This window comes from Salvia miltiorrhiza, chromosome 7 (assembly GCF_028751815.1).
Source record: "Salvia miltiorrhiza cultivar Shanhuang (shh) chromosome 7, IMPLAD_Smil_shh, whole genome shotgun sequence".
Lineage (NCBI taxonomy): Eukaryota > Viridiplantae > Streptophyta > Magnoliopsida > Lamiales > Lamiaceae > Salvia > Salvia miltiorrhiza.
This window is the reverse complement of record NC_080393.1, coordinates 40,846,759-40,858,254: the sequence shown is the minus strand read 5'-3', so window position 1 is coordinate 40,858,254 and position 11,496 is coordinate 40,846,759. Positions and strand designations below refer to the sequence as shown.

Sequence of the window (11,496 nt, the reverse complement as noted above, 5' to 3'; positions counted from 1 at the left end):
TCTCCAAGCAATACTAATTCAATAATGAAACACTTAAACAATATAATTAAATTAAATTCAGTAAAATAGTAATAATTAATTTGAAGATACAAATAGATAAAATAGAAGCGTTTATGCCTATAAAGCATCTGTCCGGCCGGTGAAGTGTCCGGAGAAATGTGTCCGGCCGGATACATTGTTGGTAAACAATGTACCGACCGGACACATTTTTCCGGGCACATTAGCGGTCAGACAGATGCTTTATAGGCATAAAATATCTTCTTTTATTCAATTTCAATACCTGTGGAGAAGATGAAGCTGCCATGGATTTGTTCTCGGACAGATTCTCTTGCGTGAATGAACTCCAAATATGTCTCTCTCACCACTGTCCGACCGTTCTTTCAACTCTTTATCTCTCTCGGCTATATTGGTGAGTATTAAAGGTTGAGTAAAGTTAATAATATATTAGATTGAATGAGTAGATTTGGCTTAGATATATGGACAAAAAAAAAGAAGTGTATATCAGCTATTAACACTTAACATAAAGCTATCACAAGTGAATCTTTTTTTTTCAAAGATTCAATCAAGATTGCAGCCTTGGAACTTAACAAATAAAGTGGTCAATATTTGCCTACAAACACTCAATATTTTATCATTTTATGGTCGGCTTCATGCTACAAAGAATATAGTAATAATTAAAAAAAGAAATAGAAAGTAATTTATACACGACCGGACACATTGCATGCATTCCATAATTAAAAGTTAATTGAAAATTGATTATCAATTTTAAAGATAATTCAAAGGAGTGGATACACGACCGGACACATTTTGCATGCTCTCTCAAAAATAAACCTGCAATATAATTCATACCAAGCAATACTATTCTCCAAGCAACACTAATTCAATAATTAACACTTAAACAATATAATTAAATTAAATTCAGCAAAATAGTAATAATTAATATAAAGATACAAATAGATAAAATAGAGAATTTTATGTCGATATAGGATCTGTCCGACCGGTGAAGTGCCCGAAGAAATGTGTCCAGGTCGGGTACATTTCAGGTAAACATTGCACTGGCCGGACACATTTTTCCAGGCAAATTACCGGCCGGACAGATGCTATTTAGGCATAAAATATTCTATTTTATTCAATTTCATAAAAAAAAAAAAAACCTGTGAAGAAGATGCTATGGATGATGAATGAACTCCAAATATCTCTCTCGCTTGTGTCCGACCGTGCTTTGAACTATCTATCTCTCTCGGTTATATTGGTGAGTTAAAAAACCGAGGAAGCTAATAATATACTCCCTCCGTCCCGGCCAAGACGCTACATTTACTTTTCGGCACGGGATTTAAGGAATTGTAGATTAATTTTTTAAGTGTGTAATAATAAAGTGATAAAGTAGGAGAGAGAAAGTAATAAAGTGATAAAGTAAGAAAGAGAAGGTAATAAAGTGATAAAGTAGGAGAAAGAATGTAATAAAGAAATACTTAATTAGTGTTAATTAAGTGTTTAAAATTCCTTAGTTTTGCCAAATATAGAAATGTAGCATCTTCGTTGGGACGGCCCGAAAAAGAATATGTAGCATCTTGGGCGGGACGGAGGGAGTATATTATATAGATTGAAGGAGTAGATTCTATAAGATATATGGACAAAAAAAAAAAAAAATAGAGTGAAGCCGATGCAATCGGCTTTATGTCTATCATAAAGAGAATCAAATTTTTTCAAAGATTGTCTCAAGATACCAATACATTAATACAACCCTTGGGAATATTTTTTTGTCCTTTATGGATCGGCTTCATGCCTAATTGTATAACACAATTTTTTGGTAACATACATGATTCTATAAGATATATTTTTTGGGGAATCGAGGGAAGATTGGTTTGACTGATTTTTTTGGGACTGATTCTAGAGTATAATATATATATAGATATATATATATATATATATATATATATTTCAATTTAAAGATATGAATATATATATATATATATATATAGTGTTATATATAGTGTTAATATATAAATATAGTAACGTTCAAAAATATATATACATACATACACACGCTCGGACACACATTAATTTCCACTCCACATATAATGTCCCAGAAAAAGGGCAAAAAAAAAAAAAAACAAATAAAAATAAAATTTTCGCATGCATGCATGCACTTAAAACAAATAATAAAAATAAAAAACACAATTTTTAATGCACTAAAAACCATGAATTCGGTCAACATCACTAATTCTTGTAATAAAATGCATTGAAAGTGATGAGTGTGTAAGAGTGTATAAGAAGTGTCATATGATTACATTTGATGCTGACCCAATTAAAGGTAATTTAGTCTTTTAGAACATGAAATATTTTGTATAATAAAAGAGGGTATTTTTTAAAAAAAAATATAAGGGAGTGGGCATTTTAAATTTCCACTCTAAATATAATGGGTTGAATTATGGTGGGAACAATTCCTTTTAAAATGTGCTGAACGGATTGAACTTTATTTTTTTAGGGGTAATTGAACTTGTGTTAAATGTGCTGACTTCGTATCAAATATATGAGGGTAAAATTAATAAAATGAAAACTATTGTTCCCACTACAGTCTAAAACAACAAATTTGGCTAATTGGTAACGGGATGTCGGATAAAAGTATAATATCACCCCAACAAAAAATTCTAAAAAACGACGTACCATAATCATAATAAAATCTTTCTAAATTGAATAGTACTCCTTTCATCTCATTAAACATGACATGGCATGAGTCAATTGATGCAAGTCTCACCAACTCAAGACCCGACTTAATGATATGAGTCAAGCTCATCCATCTTTATTTCGAGCACATATTTACACGCTATAATTTTAAAAAAATAATCAGATTTTAAAATTTAAAAAGCGACGGTCCAAACCAACAATTAAAAAGAAATTAAAAAATTATTTCATAGTTTAATTTATGTATTTTAAGTTTTAGTAATTTAAATTAATGTAATTTTAATTCTTGTGTTATTTAAATTAAATTAAAAGGTCAAAAATAAAAACCAATTCATATGAGTCAGCATGTTGAGTCAAGCCAATGCAGCACTTGACTCATAAATGGTCTCACAGTATGGATGAGTCAAGAGATGAATTAAGGCTTGACTCAACCAATATGGATGCTCTAAAGAAAATATGTACATTGGATAAAAATGGTTGAGCCTACAAATTTTCAAGAGTTAAAATTAATCTTTAATAAAAATGAATCTTTAACGGAACTACCCAAAATAAAAACGAGAAATGTTTAATGGAACGGATGAAGTAAATCGTATCCCAAAAATTTGTTGCATTTACAAATTTCGCAATGCACTTCATGCCGATCTTAAATGCATTCAACATTGTATACAATACACTTCTCTTTTATAAATATATGAATACCAATTTATAATTCGTTGAGTTTGGAATATCACTTCACGCTATAATTTATAAATAAAAATTATAAAAATAATTTTATACTTAGTGTTAGGTCCCGAGGGGTCTCGAATAGGTGTATGGGGGGGAATACACCTATGGGCTATTTTCACAAAATCCTCAATCAGAGGGATCTCAAGATAGAGATCTAAACGAAACTTTGCACGCAAACAAAGACACCTGTTGACTGAAAACAGTTTTGACCGAACAGGGTTGACGATTGATACTGAACGCTCTTTAGTAAGGAGTTATCAGTTAAGCTTCGGTAACTTAACTGATGCACTTATGGGCTTCAGTCGAGTTTGCTAAAACAGAGATGATAACACTCTTCCTGACTATCAAAAGATAGATCAGTCAAACTGATATCATACGTAGCGGAAATTAAACTTAGTTTCGCAATAGCCTCGGTAGAGCACGTTGTTGGTCTTAGGTTTCTCTTTGTCGTTAATCAGTATTCAGTTTATCAATTGAAACAACACAAGTAGGAATGTAAAACTGAAAGCAGTAAACAACACAAAGACTTTTACGTGGTTCGGAAAAACCCTTTCCTACATCCACGGTCGGTTGATCAGACCAACAATCCACTCCGCAAGTGCTTAACAGGTGCACTGCAAACCAAACCGTGTGCTTGCCGGGTGCACACAACCGTACCACTGAAGAAAACTCTTCTTCAGTACCCACGCTTCACTCGCGTTGGATTTCTCTTGCTTAACACAACCCGCACTAAGACTCTCAGAGACAGAAAACCCTTCTGACCTCCGAATCACTCAAAACACTCAAATCTTTCTTTTTGAAAGGAGGTTTGAACGAGTGCCAACTATACTGCAAAGAACAAGTTCTTTGTAGCAAGTTTGACCTTGGCTTCTGGGTAAACAGTGGTTTGCCTAAGGTCTAACAGAATGTATGTAATCAGCAGTGACTGATTTTGGCTTTGGAATTCTCTTCTTCGATTCAAGCTTTGGAGAGGTTAAGCTTTAGGCTGAGTAGCAATTTCGGCAGAGCTTCAGCTTATGTCGTTGAATCGGTGAAGATTGAAGTTGATCCTCGAGCGCTATTTGTAGGAGAACTCTTGAATAGATCCGTTGGCGTAGAGCGTCCTCAAGATTTCTTCCGTTGGAGAGCAATTCGAATTTTAGGCTGAGGCTTCAATCTTCGAGGTTCCTTGTCTGGTGGAAACGGCTCTCTTGAAGGACAGGCGATGTGACGTCTTTGATAAAGTAACCACCAAATAGGAATGACCTCTGCAGAGATAAGATCCTGAGATCTTTGCATTTAATGCGGCTGTACTCTTGTGAGTACGTGGCTTCCTTTGAACGTTGGAAGATCAGTCCGAGGAGGAATGATCAACTGATACTTGACTTTAGTATCAGTCTGTGGCACGCATTAAGTAATCAGTTCCAAACTGATTCTTCAACTGATACTTCAGTTGGTATCTCCAGTCTTCAGTCTTCAGTCCTTCGTTCTTCAGTCTTCAGTCTTCCGAACCGCATACTAAACTAGAGACGAACTCTAACACTTGAGTTCAAAAGCTTTTCTAGTCTATTACAATTAAGACCTATGAATTTTGGTATCATCAAAAACAAGGATTAGGATATTCCACAAGGTTCCCAACACTTAGATATAGTTATGTGGATAGGAATCGTTGATTGTGATAGAGCATGACAATGAACCATAAGGATGAGATTAATATAGTTCAATCATATATAAAAGGGTTAAGTACTAAATTCCCCCTATCGATGGCGTCCTTATCGCGTACAGGACCCTGTAGTCAGGATAAGCACTGTTTACTACCTCAACGTCGCAAAATTGAACCAAATTCCCTCCCGAGTTTTAACACCGTTAAAACGTCATTAGAAAAATTATTTTTTTTTATTTTTAAGTAAGATGGGTCTCATATCTCTCTCCCCCTCACTGAAATTCGGCCGCTGCGACCCTCCTCCGGTGAAAGGTCGTCTCCCTCACTCGGCCTCTCTTTTCCTCTGAAACACACACAAAGACGCTGACTCGGCAAACGCAGGCGTCAACCTCTTCCTCTCCAGCGAGCCTGCTGCCTCACCATCCACCCCCATTTCTCGCCCCTCTCTCTCGCCTCTAAGTTCCCCCTAAACCTTAGATCCTCAAATAAAAACTCCACTCCCTTCAATCTCCGGCGATCGCGCCCACGCGTTGCTCTCGTCCGATGAAGGCTTCCGTCTTCAACATCTCTCTCACCTGGTCCGATCAACAACAAGAAAGTCGCCGCCGAACCTCTCTGTTCTTTCCTCCCCTTTCTCAACTCCAGTGAAGCAGCAACGACGAGCCATCGTCTCCCTCTGATTCTCCGGCAACGACACAGCCACTGGCCATGCCTCCGGTCCCAGCCGCCTCTAACAGCGACAAACCACCGCCTCCACCGGCTCTTTTCCTCCCTCCGACTCGGCTCTTACTCAAAAATTAAAAAAATAATTTTTCTAACGATGTTTTAACGATGTTAAAACGCGGATCGTTAAAATGCGGGGGAGAATTTGGTTCAATTTTGCCACATTGAGGTAGTAAACAACGCTTATCCTGACTATAGGGTCCTGTACGCAATAGGGACGCCATCGATAGGGGTGAAATTGGTACTTAACCCTATATAAAATCTATGTACTCGTACTCATCTCAATCATAGCTAAAAATTATTTTATCACACATTAGTTTAGTCTGAAACTTGTACTCCCTCCGTCCCGTGAATCTTGAGTCAATTCTTTTCGGTACGAAAATTAAGAAACTAGTATTTAGTGTGTTAAGTGTGGTAGGTGAAAAAGTGAAAGGTGAATAAAGGAAATATTTTTTACCAAAAAAGGAAATAACTCAAGATTCGTGGAACAATCGAAAAAGAAAAGTGACTCAAGATTCATGGGACGGAGGGAGTATAACATTACTCACTAATTATCCAAACCCATTTGAATGTATAAATTGTAATACCCGTGCTTTTGATGACGTGTTTAATTGCTTAAGTTTGAGTAATTAGGGTATAGATCCCTTGTTTGATTACTTTGTAAAGAGATGAGGAGTTATATGAAGTTTTTTTTTTTAAAGATGTTGAGATGTTCTTTTGATGATATTTGGATGATGTGAGATTTTATATCCGAAATTGAGTTTGAGTATTCGAATAATTCGAGATAATTATTTGAATGAGAACGGTGAACTCGGAAGTGAGATCTGAGTCCGTTAAGACGTTTTTGAAAATTTTGACTTTTTGACGATGAATAGTAAAATACTGCTATTTCGTCTTTTTGTCGACTTTCAAAATCTTACGTGCACGTCGTCGAAAAATATTCTTAGTTTTTCGATACGAGTCCAATAATGAAAGTTTTTATTTTTGGACGACGAGTGAATAGTGAACTAGATTTTCTCGATAAACGAACCGAGCTCGTTTATCAGAATTTCGAGAACGAGCTTGTGTTTTCTATATTTATATAGAATTACGAGTGCAATGAAAGTGAGTAGAGGTTGAGAGGGCGAGTAACGAAGAGTATGGGTAGTTAGTCGTTAAAACGAGACGAAACGAGATATTTAACGACTAACGGGTTAATATCCTAAATATCTAACCTACCCTACCCCTAACCACCCCCCCAACTGCCCACTATCCCTCTATCTCACCTAACTCACGCTGCACACACAACACACACACTAATTTGTGCTGCACACACACTAAAACACATTAGAAACACACACACACTTCACGTTAACACCATTTCTTTGGTGTTCAAGCTTTTGACTTCCGATTTGAGCACCGAGACGAACGCCGATCATCTTTTCGATCACGTATCTAAGTAGGTAAGATCTCTACCTACGTTTTGATGGTTTTCTTTTCGATTTTCGTCGATGTCGAAAAACGTCGATTCTCGACTTTATTTTGAAACGACGTCGGATCGTCGTGAAATTTTAGTATGTTGTTCTTGGGTAGATGTTGAGCATGTTTAATGAAGGGAGTAAGAACGGAACGAACCGTAGCTATGAAACCCATGAGGGCAGCCCCGTTTTTCACATATTAGCTTGTCTTTCGATTTTTGTTTGATCGTTTTGACTTGATATTCGTGCTTAGGGGTATGCTAGAATCGATATATATTAAATTCGTATTTTTCCAAGCACGAAAATTGTATAAATTTTTAGAGTATGATTATTTAAATTCGTGAAGTTAGAGACGTTGCATAATGAATATTATTGCGTATATGTGTTCTACGATATCACATGAGCATGCTAATTGGTTTACAATTTATGGATGATAATTGTTGAACGAAATTAAAACTGGAATTCTGTCAAAATTTTACAGCAGTTTCAAGCTTATGTTTCGATGAGTTTTCATTGCTTGATGGCTCTGAAATTTTAGTATGTTTATCTATGATATGTGTATTTCGTTGCTGCAAAATTTCATGTCTTTTGGATGATGTTTGCTATTTTAAAGATATTTTGAAAAATCCTTGACAGAATCTGTCAACTATTGGTAGACTTCACAAAAACGTTTATATCTATTAATCCATGAAGGATTTTGCATCACCGTTTTTTTTAAACGAAACTAGACTTCAATACTTTTCTAAAAACATAAGATTTCAATTTTTATGACCTCTGAAACAGAGCAGTTTATTATTTCAAAAATGCCCTGTTCTGCTGTCATATTTGTCCAACAGTAAAAGTGTATGAGTTTCATTGTTTATTTGGCAGATCATATGAACGTTTTCTCTTGTGAAATTTTAACCAAATCTTCAAGGATACCTTTAGTTTTGGATGATTAAATTTGATGGAATTTTATTAAGGTTTGCCTTGGTTTCTAATGGCCTAAACAAAATTGGCAGAAACTGTCAATCTTTGACAGCCTGCACTAAAAGAGCAATATCTCCAAAAACCTTTAACCTTTTTGGTTAACTACCATTTTTAGAGTGAACTACACTTCATGAAGTTTTTGAGATCAATTGGTATGAGAGTTTATGATGATTGAGTTGGTTGTTATGAATTTTTAAAGATGACACAAAAACAGCAAAACTTTCTAGAAAACAACTTGATTATATTTGTTTTGATGGATGATACGATATGACTAAATGGTGTGAGTTGTGAGAGTTATGATTAACGCACATAAATGTTGGTATCTGACACTCGAACAATTGGTGTCGAGTATAAATGATAGTTTACTGATAAAGAGTTTTGATGATTTTGAATTGTTTGGTTTGCGTTGAAAAGATGTCAAGATGTTAAGTTTTGAGTCGAGAGACGAGTTCACGTAGTGAGATTCACGCGTTGAAATCTCGTGGTTGACATTATATATGAATAGGTCATGCCGAAATTTTTAGTGAAATTAGGATTTGAGCATAGTCAATTCTTGTTGACCCGTGACTCAAATACATGCCTAATGGATAGTTTAACTTCTAATTGGTTAATTAGACGAGATGAGAGCGAATAGATCTGCTAAGAAAGTGGACTTTTCGATGTGTTAAATATTTCTTTTAATTGAAGAGCTGCTAATTATAACATAAGGATGTTATAATTAATGAGTAATGACGAGAGATAATAATTGTTATATTGATTAACAATCAAGAGAGATGAACATTAGAGATACTAATGTTTCATAAAAGAGATTAGATTATTGATCGAGGTTTCTTTTATAACTTCTCATCAATTCTTCATAACAATGAAGGTCCTTTTGGGAAGTAACGACTTGAGGGAGAGAGTGACGTTACTCATTGATACAGAGACACAACGAGGTGGGCATTACTTTTACTATACGTATATAGAGATCCCCTACGTATCGTAGGCCTCTTATACGAATGAATGCATGAGATGATCTAACTGTTAATTTCAGTTTCATATATATCAAATGAGTTTAAATGTTATATTCAAACAAGTTATTTCATGACAAAATCTTTGAGTTAAAGTTATTTCAAGTATTGTCTTGCCATAAAATGTTTCAATTTTAGTATGATATCTATCTGCTTTGGCTTTGCCAATGATGCAATCGAATTCGGGTCCTGAGCAGTTGATAACTATCCTGCCAGGACTAGTGTACACCAGTGACCGTGAGTCATCTAGCGGGTTGGCCGGTCAAGTGACCGTGAGAGGTGGCCACCTCTCCGGCACAAAGTTCCAGATATGATAGATTACAAAAGAACTTAGTCTGATCAGACGAACTTTAAGAATCACAAATGAACTTAGTAAGCTTGGGCCTTTTTAGCGAAAAACTCCCTTGCTGTACTGATTATGATGGCATGACAATTTATAGTTTTGAAGCATGTATTTTTATACCTAGGCATACGTGCCCACTGAGTGCTTTTGTACTCAGCCCTGCATATGTTTTCTAAATGTGCAGGTTGAGCTGATGTGATGATGGTGCTGCAATGAGCGGAGTCTCCAGGGTTGTTAATAAATAGTTAACCTGTCTAGAATATGTCTTCATACATATGTCTAGCTACTTTCCGCTGCAAGATGTTGTTGATGTTATAGTATGTTATGTCATACTTTGAGTCTTAAGAGAATGGTTGCATATGATGTATAACTTGATTAATGATATTAATTAACTTTTATGCAGTCTTTCATAGACTGTTTTCAATTGAGTATTAATGAGTAAATACGATGATTTTTCTTAAGTTAAGTAAGATTTACGGTTTCAAATGATGCCCCTTTCTTTCCCTTATTCTTTAACCCCATCCCTAGTCGTACATCACTCGGCTTAACTATCCTTAGTTAAGGTGGGCTGTGACATAAATATATTTATTACAATAGTTTAATATTCGACACAATAACAATCCAATTTTTTTTTATGTAAACATTACAATGAAACATTAGTAATACATAGTAGGCTGGCTATTACTTTTTCTGCTTATATCTGGGTTGAATTGGATGTTGCAGCGATCATTTTGCTCATGTTTGTTGGGCACTACGGTCATGCTAGTATCCGTCATATTGTGTTGTCTGAATCCGACAGCTTATTCGGCATCAGCAAGTCCGTTTCACTTATATCCACCACGAAGGAAACCGACCTACTCACTTTATGATGAGGAGAGGGCATCAGGTCTAGGCGTTGACTACTTTTGACTATTTTTCTACTCGTTATTTTCTTGCTCTGGTTTGGATGGATTAACTTGGCTATCCTAACTTCAGATTCAGATTTATTTACATGTTGGGGGTCTGCATAACCCCTCACCCTTCAGGTATTTTGTTTTATAAATTAAAAATATATATTAGTAATACATAGTATACATATTTGTTAATTACACATTCTCATTTCAAATCCGCATAATAATTTCGCAGACCTCTCGAACTCATTTTAATTTATAAAAAATAAATTGTTATACTCCCTCTGTCCACAAAGACTGTGTGGTGAAGTGGAGGGCACGAGTTTTAATAAAAAAGTTGGAAGATATCATTTTAGGTTAGATGGTAGTATTGGGCCCACCAAATTATAAAAGTAAAAGGTGGGTATTTTGTAAATATTGAGTGTGAATGAGGTTTAAAGTATAAAGGGGATTTCTAAAAAAGGAAAACATACTATCGTTGTGGACGAACAAAAATAATAATAGACACACAATCTTTGTGGATGGAGGAAGTAATAATTGATTATCTATCTCAATAAACTTAAATATTTTAAATTAATGCTCATTTCTGACTCAACTAGAAACACCTCTAGATTGACTTGCAATAGAACAAGGACATCCTAGCGATGGTAAGTTAACCCAAAGTCGTCTCTCAAGGAAGATCTTTAAGGGCTTTTAATTATGTCACGAGAAAGCAGTAAAGATCGTTGTTTGAAAGCAGTAAAATTAACTAACACTTGGAATTTAAACTTAACTAGAAACTTAAACTTAAGAATTATCTAGGCAAAAATGAATTATTAACTAATGCGTGTAAATTAAACTTAACTTAAAACTTAATCTTAAAATTAACTAGGCAGAAAAGAACAAACGTAAATACTTAAGTAGAATTAAACTATTAAACTTAGGCATGACTAAAAGCAATAAGTAAAGGAATTAACTAGGCGAGTTGAATTTAAATGACTTTAATTAAAAGCTTCTAATCTAACTAGGCAGAAACGAAATTGCATGATTGAAAGTAATGCATAATCAAAGT

At 35.0% G+C, this 11,496-nt stretch overlaps 1 long non-coding RNA gene across 1 annotated transcript; it reads left to right on the top strand.

The window, feature by feature from the left end:
- Window positions 1-6,525: 6,525 nt before the first annotated feature.
- Window positions 6,526-9,984, top strand: LOC130992955 (uncharacterized). The gene is made up of 3 exons (XR_009091515.1): window positions 6,526-7,218; window positions 9,071-9,137; window positions 9,740-9,984. It is a non-coding gene; the product is annotated as an uncharacterized LOC130992955 (long non-coding RNA).
- The last annotated feature ends 1,512 nt before the right edge of the window (window positions 9,985-11,496 follow it).